The sequence below is a fragment of the Elephantulus edwardii genome, unplaced genomic scaffold (assembly GCF_000299155.1).
Source record: "Elephantulus edwardii isolate Elephantulus edwardi_28Jun2011 unplaced genomic scaffold, EleEdw1.0 scaffold00055, whole genome shotgun sequence".
Taxonomy (NCBI): Eukaryota; Metazoa; Chordata; class Mammalia; order Macroscelidea; family Macroscelididae; genus Elephantulus; species Elephantulus edwardii.
Genome location: NW_006399805.1, coordinates 1,536,022 through 1,545,587, shown reverse-complemented (window position 1 = coordinate 1,545,587; position 9,566 = coordinate 1,536,022). Strand labels below are relative to the sequence as shown.

Sequence of the window (9,566 nt, the reverse complement as noted above, 5' to 3'; positions counted from 1 at the left end):
ATTTCTTTTCGTAATGGGAAGAGCGTCCTTTCTTTGGGTGCAGTAGATTTGGCTAATCGAGAGAAATATTCTTATGCACTTTTGTTTAAAATGGGGAATTTAAATTGGAGAATAATGTGTGTTTCCCTTATTCAGAATAGAAAGCTAATCTCCTATGCTGGGAATGGCGAGATTCCCAGAGTCTTGGAATTCTGCTCCATTATTCTCCTGCCACAATCTGCTGATTATCCTAGCAAAGAGGAAGAGCAAATACAGCCTTTCCCTGGGAAAACCTAAGTGCCTGAGCATCTGCCTTTCCCTCCACAACTCATTCTCCATGGAAACATAGTCTCCTCTGGATGAAATGGATTGCCAACATATGGAAGCACGGATGCGTGCAAAGTTGTGCGCTCGAACTAGCCAGTTTTGCTGGAGTATTTGCTGTAAGGAAAGGAATAGTGGGCATGTGGGTATCGGCTAAGAAGTAAATGGCTGTGTTTATATTTCAACTGTAAAATGCTACACAAATGTTAGGATTTCCTACCATTTCCCTTTTCAGACATGATGTTCACAATATTTTGACTTTGTGGATCATAACGAAGTATGGATAGCATTGTGAAGGGTGACGTTTTACAGTGGACCAAGAGGCAGTCCTTAGACAGAATGAGAGGCTATGGCATGGATTGAAAATGGGAAAATCATGTCCCAGGGTTGCCCATCATACTTATTCAATATCTAGGTTAAGAAAATAATCTTAGAAGCTCGACTATATGAAGGACATGGCATCAGGATTGGAGACGGGTTAACAACTTGCCATTTGCAGATGACAGAACCTTGTTTGCCAAAAGCAAGAGGACTGGACATATTTAATGATGATGATCAAAGACCTTCAGTATAAATCACACCGCCAATTCCTGGGGCCTGCGTTTTTGTCAATGTCTTTAGTGTGTCTTGAACTTCTTTCATTACCATTGAGTTGTTTTGTTTTGTTTGTTTTAACCATTGGTTCTTGATCATATAGGACTTCCGTAAATGGCTCAGTGTTCACCAGTTACTCTGGTACAGTTCCTTTGTGTACTCCTTCCATCTTCCTTTGTTGTCTCCTGTACCATTCAGTATTTTGTCTGTAGAGTATTTTAGTATTGCAGCTCAAGACTTGAATTTGTTCTTCAGTTCTTTCAGCCTGAGAAACGCTGAGTGTATTATTTTCTTTTTTCCCCTCTAATTTCAACTCTTTGCACATTTCATTATAACTCTTTGTCTCTTCTCAAGATGCCCTTTGAAATCTTAAGCTCCCTTACTTCAGCATTTCTTCTTTTTGTTTGGACTTCTTTATGTTATAATGCAAGTCTCAGAGTTTCTTCTGACGTTCATTTTGGTGATTTCTTTATTTCCTTTATTACCTTTTGCTTTCTTCATAGATGATGTCCTTATGTCATCCCTAACTTGTCTGGTCGTTGGTTATTAATGCTCAATAGATCAAATCTATTCTGGATAGAGTTTTAAAATTCAGTTGAGATATGCTCACTGTCATATTTTGGCTCTCCTGGATGTGTTTTCATTTTCTTCAGCTTCAATTTGAACTTGCACATGAGTAATTAATGGCTTGTTCCACAATCAACCACCGGCCTTATTTTGACTGCTGATATTGAACTTCTCCATTTAATCTTTCCACAGATGCAGGCCCCATAAATGAACAGAATATTAATAGAGGTGTTTCAACAAACAGATACAGTCCTGGATGTGATCACTGTGCCAAGAAATTTGGGAGACAGCTACCTGGCCAACCAATTAGAAGAGATCCAGATTATTTTCCTAGGGTTTTTTTTTAAAGTGGTTCAGCAGAATGCAAAAATTATCTAACAATATCATTACTATCACATGCAAGTGAAAGTTTACAGAAAATCTTTTAAAGATTATAATAGATATTTATTTAAAGTAATACATATGACAGCCCAAATAGTTCTTAAATTACATATTTCATGTTTAACCAATGTCATAAAAATATTTTGAGGACAGCTGCATCCACAGATTTCAGTTTCATGATTATTTCTTTGCCCATTCATTTCTCTCTTTTCTTTCTCAAATAATCTCTTTCAGATATGGTTCAAGGTAGAATTTATCCTCCTCATATTTTATCCATTGTTCTTTAAGCAAGATCTGTTGCCTCATGGTCAGGTGCAGGACTCTTTTAATGTGAAACATCCTGTCATTATAAAGGTGCTCAGGAAGCTACTTTATGGCTTCTTTTACAGCCTCATCCTCATATATTGTATCATCTCCTAATAATTTAAGTTTATTGTATTCTGCAGCGTTATAATTTCATTTATTTAAAAAAATCATTTTTAAGACCATCCAGCTTGACATTGCAATGGTAGATTAGCCCACCATCTTGGCCCCAGCAGAAATTTTACTTTTAAATGGCTGGAACAGTATATTGGCAAAGAACGACCAGAAATTTAAGTTGAATTCAGAAGATGCTATGGCATGACATCACTGCTGATGCCAAGTGGATCTTGGCTGAAAGCAGAGAGTATCAGAGAGATGTTTACTTGTATTTTATTGACTATGCAAAAGCATTTGTGTGGATCGTAACAAACTATGGGCAACACTGAGAAGAATGGGAATCCAGAAACACTAAATTATGCTCATATCAAACCTATGCATAGACCAAGAAGCAGTTATCTGAACAGAACATGGGAATACATATTACAATTGGGAAAGGTGTGGAGCAGGATTGTAACTTCTCTCCAAACCTATTCAATTTGTATACTGAGCGAATCATTCAAGAAGCTGCACTATTTGAATAAGAAAGTGGCATAAGGATTGGAGAAAGAACCATCAGCTACCTGCGTTATGCAGGTAACACGGCACTGCTTGCAGAAATGGAAGACTTGACACACTTACTGAAGAAGACTGAAGACTACAGTCTTCAAATGGATTACATCTCAACATCAAGAAAACAATTCTTCACTGAACCAATAGGCAACATCATGATTCATTCCCAAATCAACACCCATGGTAACAGTCCTGGAGACAGCAAAAGAAATTTGCATAGGGACAATCTGCTGTCAAGCACCTCTCTAAAATGCTAAAAAGCAAGGATATCCCATTAAAGACTAAAGTGAGATGATTGCAAGTCATGGTCTTTTCAATTGCTTTCTCTACATTTGAAAGTTGAATAATGAATAAGGAAGATAAAAGAAGAACCAAGGACTTTCTTTGGATTATGGTGTTGGCAAAGAGTGTTGAAAATACCGTAGACTCCCAAACAAATAAATAAGTCTGTCCTGGATGAAACGCAACGAGGGTGCAGGCAAGCATGGTGAACTGTTTTGTCATGTACTTTGGGGAGGTTATCAGGAAGGGCTAGTTCTTGAAAAATACATCATGCTGAGAAAAATCACAGTGTCAGAGAAAGAAAGGTTAAGCCTGAATGAGTTGACTTGACCCAGTGACTGTAACAAAGGAATAAAAAATGGCAGACATTGAGAGGATGGTGTAGGATAGGGCAAGGTTTTGATCTATTGTTGACAAGGTTGAAATTGTAGTCAGCTCAACAGCACCTAACAACATTAATGGATTATACCTCAACGTAAACAAAAATCTTCACAATGAGGTCAATAAGCAGCATCAGGGTAAACAGAAAAAGGACTCAAATTGTCAAATTTCCTTTTGCTTAGATTCACAAGCAATGCCCATGGAAGCAGTCAAGTAATTAAAGTACCTAGTGCATTGGACAAAACTGCTGCAGAGAATCTTTCAAGTTAAAATGCAAAACGACAGTGTTCTTTGAGGACTAACGTGAGAACTTGATGCACGCTGTGATATCTTCAATTGCTTTATGTGCATTAGAAAGTTAGACAATGAATAAGGAAGACCAAAGAAGAACCAAGTCCTTTGAAGTATGGTGTCAGTGAAGAATATTGAATGTCTCATGAACAGACAGATGAACAAAGCTGTCCTGGAAGAAGTGATCCTTGGGAATGTGGATGGTGAGATTTTAGTTCATATACTTTGGACATGTTCTTGAGAGTTGCCATTCCTGGAGAAGGATATTGGGCTTAGTAAAATAGGAGGTCAACAAAAAAGAAGAAAATTCTCATAAGATGAATTGAAACAATGGATGTAACAGTGGACTCAAACACAGCAGTTCTTATGGGAATTTTTGTAGGTGCATCACTGGGCAATGTTTTGTTCTGTTGTACATCGGAGTATTGTGAATTGGAGCTGGCTAGATGGGACCTAGGGAGCTCTGGTATCCTAATGGTAAAGAGCTGTGCTGCCAACCCAAAGGCATACAGTTCAAATCCACCAACTGCTCCACAAGAAGATAGATAGATAATCCCCTCCCTGAGCTTTATTGTCTCTGAAACCCACTGGAGGGTCAGCTGTGGGTCAGTTCTGACAGTACATAATGACGAGATAGAATCTACCGGTAATAACAATAGCACAGATTTGGACCAAGCAGAAGAGATGTCATACTAACCAAAATTGACACTGGACCTAAACAAAGTGACTAAAACTAAGGTAAATGTCAGCACTGGTTATTTCCCTTGGTCATGAGAATCAATACAAAGTTGACTAGTAAACTGAAAAATGTTACATAAACATATCTTATTATATAGTTTTGACACAGTAGAGCTGAGTCAGATCACGGACATGTAGAAAGAAACAAAAATATCAGCTAATTTCTCTTGCACTCATATTCCTATCATTGTTAATATATGAGAATTCCAATTAATTCCTTTCTTAGTACATTTTAGATGAATTAAACATTTCTTAAAGTCTTTTTTTGTCTTCTAATAGACTATCATGGTACATTGCTGGAGTATAAATAACTTTTTGAAAATCTAAACTACATCTTATTTCCATGTCTAGGATGATATCCTCTACCATTTATGGTGGTTATTTTTCAGTGGTGGAAGGCGGGGTAGTGTTTCTATTTGTTTCTTCATTGTACTCTGTGTTGTTTGAAGTTTTTATATTTTTAAAAACAATTCATTAAAGTGATAGTCATTAAGAAACCTCTCCCACTCTATTTACTTAGACAAAATTCTAGTTCACTGTCTTCTGTCTTTCCTGTCAGCTAATTGCTTTTCCTCATTTGCTTCATGAAATCTCAATGCCATTTTCATCACCTCATTTGAAAAGACTTCCCAAAAAGGACTTCCTTTGTGTTGGATATGGAGTTGCTTCAGAATACTGCTTAATTTCTCAAATCCCTCTGATAGGAATATCATATACAAACTGTAGGTAAATTGGAAATACATCACGGAACTTAATCGATGTCTGTATAGCTTGGAATACTGTAGCAAATGAGAAGACTGAATAACATTTAAAAATTGCCTTTTGTGATATAAGTGATGAAAGTAGGTGAACCAAGAGAAGACTTGGAAAGTACTCTGATACTAAGATTTGGAAATTATTTACACAATTTTTCTTTGCTTTTTTTTTGTTTTCTATCTGACTCGCATGGTGGAGTAGATACCATGGACTGATAAAATAATTGAAGCAAAATGATTCTGCCTCTTTAGTCTACTCATGGACTCTATTGTTAGGTATTATCAAGTCAATCTTGACTCATGTTGACCTTACATGATAACAGAACTACTGCATAGGTTTTTCTTGGCTGTAATCTATACTGAAGCACACCACTCGATCCTTTTCCTGCAGAGTCTCTGGGTGGAACTGCCACCTTTTCTGTTAGCAGCCTAGACTTCACCTTTATGCCACTAGACCCTCCAGAGACCCTATTGTTGTTGTTGTGTATTGTCAAGTCAGAACCAATTCATAGCTGTCCCTCCAGTGGGTTTTCTGAGGCAGGAAATCACACAGGAAGAGACTGTGGTTGTTATGTACTGTTGTTGTGTTGCTTGTTATTGTTGATGTTGTGTGCTGTCAATCCAGAACCAACTCCTAGCTGACCCTCCTCCAATGGGTTTTCAGAGGCAGTAAATTACACAAGAGAAGATTATCCATCTTTCTCCTACAGAATAGCTGAATTCGAACTGCCTGCCTAGGAGCTGTCAGTGCAACTCCTTACCACTAAGCTACCACAGCCCCCTTCCTAGACCCTAAGAGGCTACATTTATTCAAGCCTTCATCCCAGACCAGTAACAAAAAATTGAAAGGCTTAGGGATAATTTTATTTTTGTTTTCCTTCCTGGCATTTTGGTTGGTTATAATGCCATTTGTGTTTTGCCCACTCATCTTATCAGCATGACAATGGGGAAAAATTGGGCCATTTTCATCACTGGAAAAGCTCAGTCAGGCTGGATTGGATGTCAGTGGTACTCTTGAAGCGACAGGTATATTAAAAAGATAAGTGACTACAGAGTCTTACATTCCTTTCATTTTTAAACTCTGTGCTCTGAAGTCTATCTTCTAATCATATGAAGGTGGTGCACCAGTGGAAGGTCAGGAGTCTCCGCTGACCACATATCTCAAATCTACAGCTTCTCCAGCTCTGATAATTAAAAAGAATGGCATGTATAGAAAACATTCATACGAGAATGAGTTGCCCAGCCATCAAAAACTGTATACCCTCTAATCAAGCTTATGATAGTATTTTGAGATAGGTATTTAGAGAGGCCATAGTTTGTTATGGTCCACACAGTCAAATACCTTTGCTTAGTCAATGAAGCACAGATAGACATTCCTCTGGTATTCCCTGCTTTCAGCCAAGATCCATCTAACATCAGCTACAATGTCCCTAGTACCACGACCCCTTCTAAACCCAGCCTGGACTTCTGGTAGTTCTCTGCTGATGTGTGGTTCCAGTCATTTTGGGAAATCTTCAGCAGAATCTTGCTTGCATGTGAAATCAACAATATTGTTCTGCAGTTTCCGCACTCTGTTGGGTCACCTTTCTTTGGGATGGGAGCAAATTGTGCTAATACAAAACCTATACTTGAACCAAGAGGCAGTTGTCAGAACAGAACAAGGAAACACTGCATGGTTCAAAACTAGGAAGGGTATATGCCAGGGATGTGTCCTGTTTCTATGCCTTTTCAACCTGTATGCAGAACAGATCATCTGGGAGGCTGGGCTCTATGAGGAGAAATGCAGCATCAGGATTGGTGGAAGATCTATCAACAATCTGCATTATGCAGATGACACAACCCTGCTTGCTGAAACTGAGGAGGATCTGAAGCGTTTTGTGCAGAGGGTCAGGGACTGCAGCCTTCAATATGGATTGAGGCTCAATGTCAAGAAGACAAAGATTCTCACCACTGGACCAGTTGGCAGCATCAGGATGGATGGTAAAGAGATTGAGACTGTTCACAGCTCTAGTCTGCTTGGCTCCACAATCAACAGTCTTGGCACCAGCAGTCAGGAAATAAAAAAGCGTATCACGATGGGAAAGTCTGCTGTTAGGGACCTCTCTAAAGTACTGAAGAGCAATGGTGTCTCTCTGGAGACTAAAGTGCGTCTGATATAGACCATGGTCTTTGCAATCGTATGTTATGTGTCAGTTGGACAATGACTAGGGAGGATAGAAGGAGAATTGATGACTTTGAGCTGTGGTGCTGGAGAAGAGTGTTGAGGGGTACCATGGACTGCTAGGAGAACAAACAGATTCACCCTGGAGAGGGTTAAACCAGGCTGCTCCTTGGAGGCAAGGATTCTGAGGCTTCGTCTGACATACTTTGGTAATGTTATAAGGAGAGACCAGTCCTTGGAGAAGGACATCATGTTTGGGAGGGTGGAGGGACAGCGCAGGAGGGGAAGGCCCTCTAGGAGATTAATTGTTTTAGCGACTAGGGTAATTGGGATGAGTGTGTTGGAGACAATGAGATTGGCACAGGACAGAACAGAGTTTAGGGCTGTTGTACACAGGGTCGCTATGAGTCGCAAGCGGCACATAACAACAACAGCTTCCCGACTAAATCAAGCCTGGAAGCAGGAGTGGCATCCACTTCCGAAATGACTTGCCTCCGGAAACTCGATGTACGAACAGTGCTCAGGCTGTTCGTTCATAGGGTCGCTATGAGTCGTCTACGACTCGATGGCATCAAACAACAACAACAACAACAACAACAACAACCCTTGATAAATGAGTGGGGTGGTTGTGCACATGTACGCAGAAAGGTATGTTCACCTAATCTTAGCCCAAGAAGACTTTCCCTACCTTATATACTGCTATTCATTAAGTGTTGTTTTTATTGTGTCAGCACTGACTCATAGCTCACCCTCTAGTGGGTTTTCAGAGGCAGTAAATCACATAGGAGGAGATTGTTCATCTTTCTCCCATGGAGCAGATAGTGGATTCAAAATGCCTGCCTTTGGGTTGGCAGCACAGATCTTTACTACTACTAGGCCATCAGAGCTTCCTAATCATTAAATTTGAGGTCAATTATTTTTAAATTATATAGGGGGGGAAATGGGAGAAAGTATTATCACACAGGGGTAGACAGAGGCATTTAAAAAGTAGGGAGAAAAAAATTAAAAAAAAAATAAAAAGTAGGGAGGGCAAAAATAGGACTTTTACATTGTATTACCAATCTTTCACCTTTGTTAGTAATATGTTGTTTAGTCAAACACACATACACCTATACACACACACACACACACACACACACACACACACACAGGCACGCACGCACATGCGCACATTATGGTTACATGTAAACATGCCCTATATTATAGATGAGTTCAAGTCTGCAGCAGCCTTGTTATGTATATTTTGCAAGAAGTACATTGTTGTTTTTTGTTTGTTTTTGTTGCTTTACTATGTCTAATATTAGCTTACAGAGACCTCCCTCAGGGCATAGCTACAAAATTTGTAAAATTGGCCCAAAAAGATTGCTCAGTCTTTTTTTCCTTTCATAAGCAGAGTTTATTTGATTTATTCATTTGATGAAAGCCCATTTAAGGTTTTAGAGGAAGATGCAAACATACTTAGGCGTTGTGACAATTGTTCTAAGTTGTCGATATCTTGGCCTCTTTTCCTTACCATCTTGAAAAGAAGAACCATTCTCTCTAGGGACCATCACAGGCTTTTTAAGAAGGGATTTTGGGGAGACATCTCATTCAGGTTCCATCTGCTTGGCAATTAAGCAAGTATCATATAAGCAGACAGGCAAGAGGAACAGATACTGAAGAGGATGCGTAGTAGACAGAGGAAGAACGAGGTCTTGAAATGCACTGTGAATATCGTAACTGTAATTAGTGTTATGGAACAAAATGTGTATGCAAAACCAGTTCGCTGTGTAGACGTTCACTCACATCACAATAAAAAAAGGGAAAAAAATCAAAACTCTAAAAAAAAACCACACCAAAAACAAGGTATTATCTCCATTTTGTAGGAAAAAACCCCAGCTGAATATGGTTAGGTGCTCCACAAGTTTGTTGCTGTTGTTGTTAGGTGCTGTCTGGTCAACTGCAACTCGTAACAACCCTATGAACAACGGCTCTAACGCTTCCCTATCCTGTGCTGTCCTCAGCACCTCTGACGTGACTGATTCCATTGCTACAATCACCAAGTCAGTCCGTCTTGTGGAGGGTCTTTCCTTCTTACGCGGATTCTCTACCTTTCCAAGCATGAAGGACTGTCCCAAGAACTAGCCCCTCCAAACATTATG

At 39.3% G+C, this 9,566-nt stretch overlaps 1 pseudogene; it reads right to left on the bottom strand.

Moving 5' to 3' along the window:
* Positions 1 to 2,025: 2,025 nt before the first annotated feature.
* The window catches only part of LOC102877509, a 122,706-nt pseudogene continuing 115,165 nt past the window's right edge, over positions 2,026 to 9,566 (bottom strand).